The 13,209-nt window shown below is 43.3% G+C and overlaps 1 protein-coding gene across 3 annotated transcripts in view; it reads right to left on the reverse strand.

The window, feature by feature from the left end:
• LOC117426617 (protein FAM222A-like) overlaps positions 1–13,209 on the reverse strand; it is a 49,483-nt gene that overhangs the window by 8,318 nt on the left and 27,956 nt on the right. The window lies entirely within an intron of this gene.

Raw genomic sequence — 13,209 nt, forward strand, 5'->3', positions numbered from 1 at the left:
TTCAAGATTGGCAATACATTTACCAATGACTGACTTTGGGCTTCATTTACCAAAGCTTTGTACTCCAGTGCAATACTTATGTATTTGAAAAAAAAAAGCACCCTACCTCCCCACCGCAACTACTCTATACAAAAACAAACACACTTCCGCATCCCTAAGTTCCAGTGTGCGGTTAAACTGTTGTGACTATTTTCAGTGCACCAGCCTGCTTTGTGTAGTTTCTTTCCAAGACCACAATAGCTGCCTGCAATGATGAAACCATTAAGAGCACATAAGCTGTTTACATCAAGGTGGAGAGCAAAACTAGCTGACAGCTTTGATCAAAAAGAGAGGGGCTGCAGTGTTCTTGACTCTTCAGCTAATTTAGCTTTTGCGGAAAAACATCCGATTTCTGACAATTGCCGCCTTGGGCCATCGTTCTGGCTGAAAGCCGATGGTTAAGCTTTTGTTCCTCTGGTTTGTTACGGCTGGACTGGACTCCTAACTCCTAACCAAACTAAAAATCTCTGCACACCCCCATTCACTGCGACAGAAGCCCCTAGACTCCAGATAACCCCAACCCTAACCCCAACCTCAACCTCAACCTCAACCCCAACCCCAGCTTTCAATTCCGTGGTGATCAAACACCAGGCACGGCCCCACACTGTCCCTTATTTATAAAGCCAGTGCTTAACAAGTCTGAGACAAACTCAAAGTGCAGGGAATGGGAATCCACAAGAGGAACCAAAGGGGTGGCGATGGGGTTGGGGGGGACCTCACTGCGAGATTGGATTTAAACTACATTATTCAGGCAATTTCATGGCTACTTAGCTCACCGCTGTAAAAAAAAAAAAGAAGAAAAAAGGAAAGCGCTCCATTTACAAGTAATACATCAAACAACTGCAAATTACAAGCACCCAAAAAAAATCGTTTCAGACTTATGCAATTTTACAAAAGTGCCGGAATTAACTGTGATAACACCGTAATCAGCAAAAGCCATTGAGACTACGAGGAAGAAAAAAAAAATAAAACTAATTTCTTTTCTTCTAACAAAACCATTTTAGAGACTCCCTGATGCTCCACAGCCAGAACTCATTTGATGTTCCCATTCTCGCTCTCATTCAGACTATTTCAAGCACCCAATGAGCCCCCAACTGTGAAAATGATTAAACCTACAAGATCTATCCAATAAAGGAAATAAATTGTGTGTTTAAAATGGAAAACAGAGGCAGGATAGTGTTGCAGTGGTCACATGCTGCTGGAACCAGTAACATACTGTACTCTCAAAACTCCTACACAGACCCATCACACACACACACACACACACACACACACACACCCACCTAGAGGCGACCAGGCCAGCTCCTTAGAGGACAGCTGTCTAAACAAACTCAAACAAAATAAGGGAGATTTCTGCATTATTATTTAGTACTTAAGTCTTTCCTTGGTTTACCATTGTTCAATTATACACTTACCACACTTTTGTGCTTTTATGATATACTGAAGTACACTATATATATATTTTACACATACATAAGTTTGCCTCAGAACTTGCGTCACTCCCTCATGCTCACTATCTCTCTCCCTCTCCTGCCATTTGTAAACATTTAAAAGCTTCAAATGCCAGCCTGACTTCAAAGGGTTTCACCCTTTATAGGCTATGGAGATTAGAGTTTTTGCAGCACAGCAAAAACCATCTCCCCACCACGAAGATTTGATGTTATTAGGCCCAGAAGTCGCTCTGGTGTACCAGCTGACTCTGAGGCCCTTTGAGTTTGCATGTACACTAATTATAATGATGTGTTGTGCAGTCACGCTACCTGTATTACTGACAGGTTTTTTCCAGCCAGCTTTAGCAGTTTAAATCTTATACCGCAAAACAGCACAGTCTAATTCTTCCAGTGAGCACGTACGCACACACGTACACACACACACACACACACACACACACTAGCTGGCTGGCTGTTCTAGGGGATATCCCTATACTAATCAAGGCCGAGTAATCCTTAACCTAAACAGTACAGTAACCTAGTAACCTCATACACCAAAGGCTTCTGACAGCGGTCCCCTATCTCACCATCATTCTTATGACCAAACAGCAAAACATGCACCTTGAAAAATAGGCACTGGATAGTGGCTTAACGTTGAGAGTCGAGAGCTGGGAGCCAAAAGATTTGGACTCGTAAGTGCAGAATTTACAGGGCCACTTTCCACTGCGACCATCTCTGTATAGCCATGTATGATTAAATCACTTAAGGGTTGTGTGTGTGTGTGTGTGTGTGTGCATGGGGGGGGGGGGGGTAATAGATCACAAAGGGGGGTACCCCCTCCCCCAAAATAAAAGCCTTTGATTTGTGCCGAACTCACAGCTGCATTCTCCTTCATGCAGGATCGGCTGTCCTTGGGGTGGCACGATCCTGAATACTCAATTAACACGCTGCTAATTAGCCGCTGACACGCGCTGAATTCTGATGAACTCATTTCAGGAGACAGATAACGAGAAGACGCAAAAGAAGCTGGGTTTGAAAGAAAAAAAATGAAAAAAAGACATTAATTTGAGCTTTTTTTTTTTTTTTAAAAGGATCTTTGTAATTGCGATAATCAAAAGGCAGCTGTGTCTCATCGAGCGGGCCAGGGAGAAAGAGAGATGAGAGACTGAGAGCAAGAGAAAAGGTAAAAAGGTAATTATAATAATAGGAACGGAAGGATGGAAACTGCGTTGGCCGAGACATCTGTATAACGTCTACCTGCACCCAGCGTAGTACAATATATTTAAGTTTATAAAATGGAACAAAAGAGGGAGCAATCTCACTGACTAACAAGTGTTCCATCCTCTGTAAATATGGCTCTGTACCAGTAAAGCTTGGAACTTTTTGAACCAATCAGATTAACTGGACAATCCATTACTTTAAGGGTGCGATAGGATGGGTGTGCTGTTTTATAAACCCAATAACACACTCCAGGCTGTTCAAATATGGTTTAACGGCACTTGGCTTTGCGAGTTATTGCGTTTACAAAAAATTCAGGGAATTTTTTAATTGATTTTTAAAGAGCAAGGAGATAAAAAGAGAACTGCAAGATAAAACAGATGTGTAATTCAACCTTAGGTATGATATCTTGGGCAATACTCAGTCAATGTCAACAATTAAATTGAGACGGGGACAGAGAGAAAATGGGGGAGAGATGAGCCTTAAATGAAGGAAGGCTGACCTAACCAAACCTATCGTTCCACTTTCTTTTGGAGTTTATTTTTTTAAAAATGTTTTACCCTCTATAAGCTTAAATCGGAATTTGAAGGCAGAAGAGACAGTAGCACTGCACCCTGAACAATACCTGCCTGGTGTTAATGGAGGTGTCAGTTGGCACAGGCCGATCAGTTGCCGATTAAAGCTAGGCCTCAAATCGCCATGACAACTGTTTGTGTGAACACAATTGGCCCTGATTGAGCCAGCTGTTAAGGCCCCCACAATTAACCCAGCTTCCATTCTGCTTAAACCACTGCAGCTTAAATTCACTAAGCGCAGCGACATTAGGCAGGGTTAACCATGAGGCCCCCCCCCCCCGAAACACAGTCCCAGCGAAGCTCAACCCGGTCTCTCAATTCAAATAATAGACATGGTCCTGCTTGCTCAGCCGTCAGTCAATCAAGCCTCATGAACACCACAGGAGTTTCCTGTCCGCGTACGTGGAGAAGCATCTGTGACAATCAGCAGACCCTCTTTTGAATAGGGGGGTAAACAGGCTTTATTCACTGGCATTAAAAAAAATAAAAATCAATATTGACCTGCTTCTAAATGTATACAAGGCGATTCATCTTACGGACCCACAGGGCAGGTTTTAAATACTAAAGAAGATTCATCAAGGTCTGTTGTTCAATAAATACTCCCGTCACCCTGGGCTGTTTTGTGTGCATACAAGGGATGTGTAAAACATTTATTTTCCCTGACGTGGGTGGAATAAAACACAAACTCAGTTTTCCGTTCACACTGTGCCATCATTGGAACACTTCACTCTGTTTAAAAGCTGTTGTCCTTACACTGTACTGGATATAATTGAATTGCATTATTCATTTTTGCGAGATTTTACTTTTCAATCTGGAATGGGGGAAAAGTATTTGGGGAATAGGTGAACATGATTGACAGCGCAGAGCTTGACACACATTTTAAAATGAGACGTCGTGGGACAGTTTCAATAAATTCTTATAATTGGGGGTGGGAATTGACAACCTTCAGTAAATGCAAATAAAGCCAGAGCTGTTTTACAGACCACTTGGATAGAAGGGCCCCCAACAATAATCTACAGGGATGTAAATGAGACTCCTATTCAATAGCAGTTTCACCCCATTCTAGGTTCTAATACAAGGTTCATTAGCTCCAGTGTATAAGTAACAAGTTCAGGTTTGTCCAATTAACCTCATAGTAAAACCAGGATCAACCAGGGTGTCTTATTTCCATCCCTGATCTATCTATAAAGGTTGCCTGACTTGAAATATTCTCTGTATGGTCCAGCTGTATTTATGTTACAGTCGATAATTACTAAAGGGGAAAAAAAAATTGGTAATGCACAGCTCTTTGTAAAAATAAAAAATAGCACCTCTTATCTCTCTTTCGTGAGCCGAGTGGTAATGTTGCAGCCTCGTCTCTGCCAGAGAGCTGTGTGCTTGTTAGGAAGCCACAGCCCTGATCAGTTAGTGTGAGGTGGTGGGGGGGGGGGGGGGGGGTTCTGATGCCTGCTGTGGTTCCGAGGCCTGCTCCTTCACCCCCTGCTCCGAGCTCAGCAGCTGCAGCCCCAATCTCTCAATCTATCTAGGCCATCGGTGCGTTCTGGATGACCACAGAGCTACAGCGAGAGATGGGGAGAGGAGCAGCAGCCGAGGCGATGGTGACGATAGAGCAGAGCGTGCCGATAAGAGCAAGGAGAGAGAGAGAGAGAGAGAGAGAGCGAGAGAGAGAGAGAGAGAGAGCCGACAGGCAGCCGCTTCCGTCTCAGCACAGGTAAAGCACAAAACCACAAGCTGCGCTGATGAGGTAGTGTGTGTGGGAGTGTGCGAGCAGGTAAGTGTCTGTGTGGAAGAGTCTGAGTGAGAAAAAGGGAAGGGAGTGCATGTGAAATGCTTCACGGTATTTGATGTTGTGTACAGTGTACGTGTGTGTTTGGTTCAGTTGTCTTTTTTTTTTTTATATATAAACAAAATGAATCTGTTACCGCAACCCCTAAACTAAATGTGTGAAAACAAAAACAAAAATAAAACCACACCTTACTGTTGTAACAATTGTTTGTAGCAGTCTCAAAACTGCGCTGGGGTAACGAGGTATTCTGCCCCCCCCCCCCCCCCCCCAAAAAAAAAAACCACCGAGATTCAAAACAACCTAAACCACACCTTCACATCCATCCGACTACCCTCTGTTTTCTATTCCTTCTGGTGACTCTGTTTGTCATTTCAGAGGAGTCTGGGTTTTCTCTCCCTCTGTTGAGTAAGTGAGTTTCATCGGAGGCGCTCGCTGAACGCAATCACCTCGGGGCGAACACTTTATTATCTGTAGTCGAAGTGTCGCCACAAATACCATTCCACACACACAAGTGTCACTTTCCATTCGTCTCCGCTCGGAGGTATTAGACGAGCGAGGCCGCTGCGCGCTCTCATCTCAAACCGGCTAGCAGAGGAAAATAAACAGCGTGGGAAAGCAAAGGAGTCTGCACTGCACATTCCACACGGACCTCCTTTCCAAACAGCAGCAACCTCACACTACATGCACACACAATATATGGTTTCATTCTCTAACTTTGTATTTTGGATACCAGACCTGGAGTCAATTATCATTACAGTTACAGCTGGATTGTGTTATTCAGAATGCAGTGTTATTTTGTTGAATGACAATTACAGATACAATTACCCTGCAGTAATTATAATTGCAATTCCACTAAAAAGTTACATAAAAAACGGACTACACACATTAACATTACTTATTTCTTCTAAATAACCAAGCAATAAATCATACAAATTCAGAAACATTTTTCAAACAAATGGGGTGGAAAATACAAGGAGAAAAGGATCGAATGGCAAATAAATGATGTGGTATAAAATTACAATTCTGCAGGTGTGCCGAGGTTCAACTACAATTAACATTACATTTTAATTGCAATGAATTCAGAATTGCACAGCAGCTGGAATTGAGCCCAGGCGTGTTGGACACACTACTGGATGTTACGGCTACATCAGAAAGTGGAGCGTGTTGGCAGTCTAGTTTGTTTACATTGAGAAACCTTGAGAGGAGAAGAGCGATTAAACTGCTGAGCTGGCTCTTAGTTTTCCAATGACAGACACTGTAGTTTCAACTGCAAGCAGCTCATGACATCTTAAAACGGTTATGAAAAGTCCCAATAGCTCCAGTACCCTTCACCCGTTTCATGAGTTGTTGGAATCCCCATCACAAGCTTCTTGGTACAAGGGGAAGCAGCGGGGGACGCCAGATCATGTGCGCCCAGTGGAGCCTTGAAACGAAGACATGAACAGAGAATCCCCCCAGCTCGGCACAAACAGAGAAACGTTACAGACTAGGACTGGCACACCAGCCAGTGCTGTCATGTCTGATTAGCGCTGGCGGTGTGCAGTTCACGGGCCTGTGAACCGATTTGTGTTCCAGCCTCTCACAGCTAGCTCACCACTTTCACGACAGCATCCCAGGCCAGCAGCCTGCAGCTGACAGCTATTTACTGACAAGTATTGTCAGTAACCGATTATAATATGGGTACCATTTGTCCCAACGCATTAAAGAGAACATAAAGTCATAAAGTCATAGGGATATAGCGATGTACTTAATCTTCATGGTGTACCGATAATGATCCCCAGTGAGCCAAAGAGCTAACAAGCTCCTAAAACACGTAGGGGGTTTGGAGACATGCAGATCACAAGAGCGATAATTCTGGAAACAGAATGATGATGCACTACATAACCCAAGAAATATGCTGCACAGTTAAAATGTAACTTTAAAATGTGCTGTTCGTGAGATGCAACCGAGGAAAGCAGAACAGCATAACATTAAGGCACAGGTACGTGCGAGCGTAGGAAAAGCCTTGGTTTATTACACCACAATAAGCAGCTCAGCTGAAATGGCAAATGTAATGTGAATTCAAAAAGCAAAGCACAAAACACCCAGGGGAAGAGCCGCCCTGTCATTAAAAACACAAAACAATATGATGAAAACCCTCCAGCAGAATTGCAAAGCTGCTAAACTCCCCCTGCAGAACAACATGAATTTAACAACACACGCAGGTACCTCAGAGTAGTGACAGCACCAACACATACTGTAGTCAGTGCTCCACCAGCACAAGAACACGCTCTATTAAAAAGGCTTCTGAAACTTCAGGGCACTAATTAAAGCACAGCTAGTTTACAATCATTTTAAAAGCCTCTTAAATCGCAGCCAGCACCTTACTGCCACCTTTTTCATACACAGCAAAACTGGTTTATGATTTTCTTTGACTTAATAAAGGTCAGCCAAAGCACAGGGTACAGCACACGTTGCTGAATAAGAATTAGAGGGTCATTCAAAAGCAAGAGAAGAATTGGATTTGAGCAACAGTCAGACGTTTAGTAAACTTAGTACAACAAATTAAATCAAGAAATATTACACATGGGGAAAGGAGGGTGTCTGAATTGTACTCAAACTTTGTAACATTAATTTAATGTACATGTAATGTCTTAATAATAATAATAATAATAATATTATTATTATTATTATTAAGCATGCACAAAAGGGTTGAAGTGCCAGTGCAGGGGTACAGAAACCTCCGAAAGGGACTGTCCACTGAATAGAACAGCGGGTATAAAAACAGGTCAAACTATCTGCCCTGGGAACACCAGGATTTTAAAATGTCACGGGGACGAAAAAAAACATGCATCCTGTAGGTTTGAAGATGATTACCTATCCTTCTACTGTATGTTCAGGTTAAGACTGAACACAATTACCCTATTATAAAGACCTGCAAGAAAGAAAAGTGAATTCTGTACCTTCAGAGACGATAAATAAAAAGAAAGACTAAATAATTAAAAAAACAACACACACTGGGGTTCAGATTACTGCCTTTACTTAGAAAACAGCGTCTGTATCAGAGATGGAGACAAAAAAACATGTGTAAAGATTAAAAGGTTCACAGTGTGGCTATAGAGAAAGCGAGGGAGAGATGGAGGAGAGAGAACGAGAGAAAGAACGAGAGAGAGAGAGAGAGAGAGAGCGCGTACACGTCTCTCTGGGCCTGTCAGTACAGAGGAAGCGGCCGTGCGCAGGGCTGCAGGTAAATCTGAGAAGAAAGGAGCCTGCAGGCTGCCCGAGGCGATCCAAGCCCTTCTGTTCTATCATTTAGGAGGCATGTCCTCCACTGATTTCCAATTAATATTTAATACTGCATAGAGAACAGCGCATTTCAGAGGGAGAGAGACGGCTCCCCGTTGGCCATCAGTGAACTGCAAATTGCTTCAATGTTTTATAGCAACGTGGGGGGAGGTGGAGGGTATGTTTATGCTCTTCTCCTGTGATATTTATACTGGCAAGAATGAGAGCAAACAAGGTTCCTCCTGAAGTACAAACATACAATCTATAAAAATCAAAAAGGGTAGTCTGTACCTAACCAGAGACCTTGTTTATGCAATACAGTATTATTGTCCTTGTTTTGAGATTGCGCTGTAACCGCAGTACAGTTCAAATTATAAAAAACACTTCCAGACGTGGAATAGTAAAGGGCTACGGCTCCCTTGCATACCTGCCAACCAGAGACTCCAAACCTGACTGGGTGGAGCAGCACAGCGTTTACTGTGGAATATGGAGAAAGGGGGTTTGCATGGAAATGGGGTACGCTGCTCTGACTCCGACACCCCCCTTTCACCCCAGACCTCTGGCCAGACAGAACTGAACGTTTGCCGTTAAAATTCACAGGTACATTGTATTTATTAAATTCAAAAAGCTTCGCTTGCAAGTTCATTTGAGAAAGGGTAGACTGCCCCCCTGCGTCATACTTTAATTAGAAGTATAAATCTCTCAATAAATTAGCAGCCAACGTTTTCCTGTAATCTGATGCCAACTTTCCCCCTGCTTTTATTGCAGACTGGGTTATGAAAATTCATGGATTGCTTGCTTTCTTGCACAAAGAAAAAGAAATAACGTCTAGGCTGGATGGTACAGTGTAGAGCAAACGTGGAAAGGTTTTTAAGAATAAATTACAGAGAATGTCCTAAATGTTACTGACGAGAAGGCAATCTAATGATGAGCAGACTTATTCATAAGGGTGTCTGAAGACAGTATGCAATACAGGATAGTACTGCAGTTAAATAAAACAGATCATATTGAATACTTCACAGGTTCAAGTAGTACTAGCCAAGGTTACTGGCACTAGCAAGATTGGTCTGAATATTATTTTAGTCCTCTGCTTGTATTTTACACTTCAATTTGGAATACGCGCATGTTTGAAAGACAATGCTGAAAGTGTCTGCTACTTCCTAGTATAAACATCACTTCCTGTGGAGTAGTTCATTTTCCCTCCAATTGCCTATCAGGTATCTGGCCATGTGACCTACAGTACAACAAATGGATCAGGATGCAGCAGTTTATCTTCAGTGTTGAAATGTTTGCAGAGAAGTAAGAGAATCCATTTTAAAAAGCACTCCTTTAACAGTAAAAGTACCAACCTAGAGGGTCTCTTTATGGTCGGAGAACATCTGGTTTTAAAAGGCAAGATATCTAGGGATTTATGTGTATCGGTTTTAACGAGAATTCCCTTCCGTCTCGAACAGACAGCTAGTAAAGCCAGCCAGCTCACTTTAAGCATTCTCCCAGGCCCCCTAACCAGCACCTGGGGGTCTCATCCCCAATCCATTACCCTGCCGCTCCCCGGCTAAGATTGACTCCCACAGACTAGCTAATTTATGTTAGGGATCCCTGCGGAGCAATGGGATAAACATTTCACTGCGAGCACGCTCTCGTTCTCTCTCTGTATATCTCAGCTGTACACCAACCTTTCCCCATTGTTCTGCACGGATAATAGGCTTATGAAACCACACATTATAAGAAACAGTGTTACCACTGCCCAGGCTCTACCACCTCAAATCTATACCCTGCTGGTTTTGGTCTCCATTGTTAGGAACTGCTAGCTTTCACAAAAAAGCATTCAAAGTTTATTTTACAAAAAAATGCATGAAACACATCTTTATGCTCTTTGATTCATTGTGTGTACTCAGGAAAACAAAGCAAGAGCTGTCAAGCCTAAACACACAGAAGAACACCCTGCTTTGTATCAGAGCACTGTCCCTGGATGGGAGATAAGGACTGTTAGTGTCTGGCTCTGCAGCAATGGAAAACAGACACGAGATGGGCGAAGGCGCAAGGTTTTGTCATTGTGATAATGAAAGCCTCTCGATTAAAACCCAAAGAGCTTCAACGATCCCCAAACCAAGCGCCCAGCAAACACCAAACCCTTTCATGTGGGCTGCATTCTCCATGGCGAAGAAACCTTCCATACTTCCAGAAGATCCAGTGCGCCCAACCCCCCAGAGACACAATGAGTCCGATTGACTGCGATTCAAACCCCTGAAACCGATTCCGAGCTGTGATACTCCCTGAAAGAATCACAGCGGGAGGATCAAAAGGATTTAAAAAAATATATAAAAATTTGGAACAATTAAAAAAAAGACATAAATGCAGCTTGTGATATCCTCGTGGGCATATTACTTTGCCAACGACAAGAATTGTATTTTTAATTTCAAGATGTTTATCTTTGAGTTGAGTTTACAAGAGAGTCCCTTGTCCCCGGGCCCGAGCGAGGAAGGGAATTGGGGAATAAATACAAGCGATGCCAGCTCCCCATCCTCTACAAAAAGATGATGCCATCAAACAGTCTGGCACCCCTCTGCCATCAAACATATTGGGAGGCATGGCATGAGTAACATGCAGAGAGGGAGGCCCAAATGTTCCTGAGCTGGAAAAAGTGCACTGCTATCACACTCCCTGAGCCAAGAGCATCCTGTGGCCTTTCACGCTGAAAAAGATGCCTGCTGGATGCACCCTCTGCAAGAGCAGCTAGCATGCATGGTTGACAAGCCAGTTGATTTACATTCTCGAAAAGGACACACACTCTCCTTGAAATGCACTACACTTTAAGGTAATCTAAGGTTACACATTTTAAAAAGAAGGAGATGGCTCTGCCCCTCCCCAATCCATCCCCAAAACATTTATAACGCCACTGTATTACAGAACACACATGCAAATACATTTTGGGCATATGAAAAAGGTACCAATATCACCTCCAAGAAAAAACACATTTTTAAACCACATGCCACACTGCATGCTTTAAGCTCGCCCACGTTTACCCAGCAAGGGGCTGCACCATTCCCCAGGCTTCAGTGTGCAGCAGTGGGATGATATCACTGTCCCATATGTGCCGATTTCAGAGCCAGCCTCACTTCCAATTAAGAGAGCAAGCCATCAATAGGGCAGGGCAGCAACTGACTCACTCCCCCCACTACTCGGCTAAGCCGAGTCATCGCTGGTACTAGACAACAGTAGAATGCATTTCAATTGGCTTGTCAAGAGCCATGCTGATCACTGCAACCTACTTTCACAGTATGTGGAAGGACTGGAGTAACATGCAAAAATGTTCAAATCTGGAGCAGAACACGGCCTTCAACAGTCAGGAATCATGCATAGATTACGAATGCCCAAACCAAGTTTCAACATAACAGGCTGAGCAGTTCAAAAGGAGCAATCAAAACATGCAGCATACACATGTCTATACATATACATCACATGTCACACTAAAGCCCTGACACCAGGGATATTCACCCCCCTGCAGACAAGTTGTTTTCTTTATTTTGCTTAGAGCTCAATTAAAAAAAATAAAAAAAGCTAGTGGGCAGTAAAAAGCAGTCAAGTCAGTTGACCTCGACTGCAGGCAAAAAATCCTGCTTCCTGTCCAACACAGTTTGCAAACTGGCCCTGAAGATGGACACAGCTGATAACCTAAACAGCAAGCGCTGTTCACTGCTAAACAGTTCTGCTTTTTACAGAGAGGTGTCATTGGCCATAAGCAGGGCTCTGTCCTCGATTCAGACAGGGGCCGGTGAAGATCTTTTCCTGTCACTCCCTCAGCCTGGATCAATACTCCACTAATGAGCCCCAATCAGGGCAGGTGAAGGTGTATTAACAATAAAAAGGACACAGGGATTGGGGTCAGATACGGAGATACAGCGGAGCCCCTTCTGCTCTTAATATCTACGAGCTGGAGGCAGGCTTGGTTCTTGTATGCAGTAGCTGGCCTGATCAGTGAAAAAAAGAATACAAACAGACTACAAAACTCTTCAACTCCACAGTGATTGGGGCTGGGGAGAAAAAAACAGTACCTTGGTAAAATGGATTAGACATCCACTGCACACACTGCTGCAAAGAGCAGGGCTTTCCTTTAATGTTTGAGGGCCAAAAAGATGGTAAAAACACAATGGGAACTTCAGTTCCACAGTGATCAGGAAACGTGGAACATGATTAAGGTAAGGGAAGGGTATGGCTTCCAAAATGCTTGCAAGGTAAAAGCCAGACATGCAGACGAGTGGACCTGCAAGCCTGCTATTCGATGTGATGAACACTTATTAGAATGAGCGCCCGATAATAAAGATTAAAATAAGAGAAGGTCACATCTCCATTGAGGATTTATTTATTTTACATCCACAACAGTAGCCGACATCCAGAAACAAAGGGGGGTGGGGGGGGCAGTAATTAAATTTAAAATGACAGGGAGTGCAGCCGTAGACAGGGGATTTGGAGAAGCTGAAAGCAGTGCTATGATTTATAATTTAAGTAATGCTTGGCATTCCTTTTAATTCGAGTCGAGCTAAAATCAAAAGGCCGCCACAGTGAAGCTAATCCGATATGATATTTATCAGGGCACCCGGTCAATGGCTTTTTAAAACGCCCGTCTCTCTCTCTCTCTCTCTGTCGAGACTCTGAGACGACTGTGATAATGGAAACATCCCTCTGCCTCCCTCGTCTCGTTCGCAGGCTCAGCGCTTGGAAATTGATTGTCTGGCGAGCTGATTTGAATGCTTCCAGCTGATGTTAGAGCCAGTTAAGTCTTTTTTTATTGAGGGAACGAGAGGTTTTTAATGGGAGTCCCATCAATGAATTGTGCCGCCCCGCAGGAATACGGCTCTGCATGCATGCAGGGTTATTTTACTTATTTTCCTCTTGC

This window comes from Acipenser ruthenus, chromosome 11, assembly GCF_902713425.1.
Source record: "Acipenser ruthenus chromosome 11, fAciRut3.2 maternal haplotype, whole genome shotgun sequence".
NCBI classification, from domain to species: domain Eukaryota; kingdom Metazoa; phylum Chordata; class Actinopteri; order Acipenseriformes; family Acipenseridae; genus Acipenser; species Acipenser ruthenus.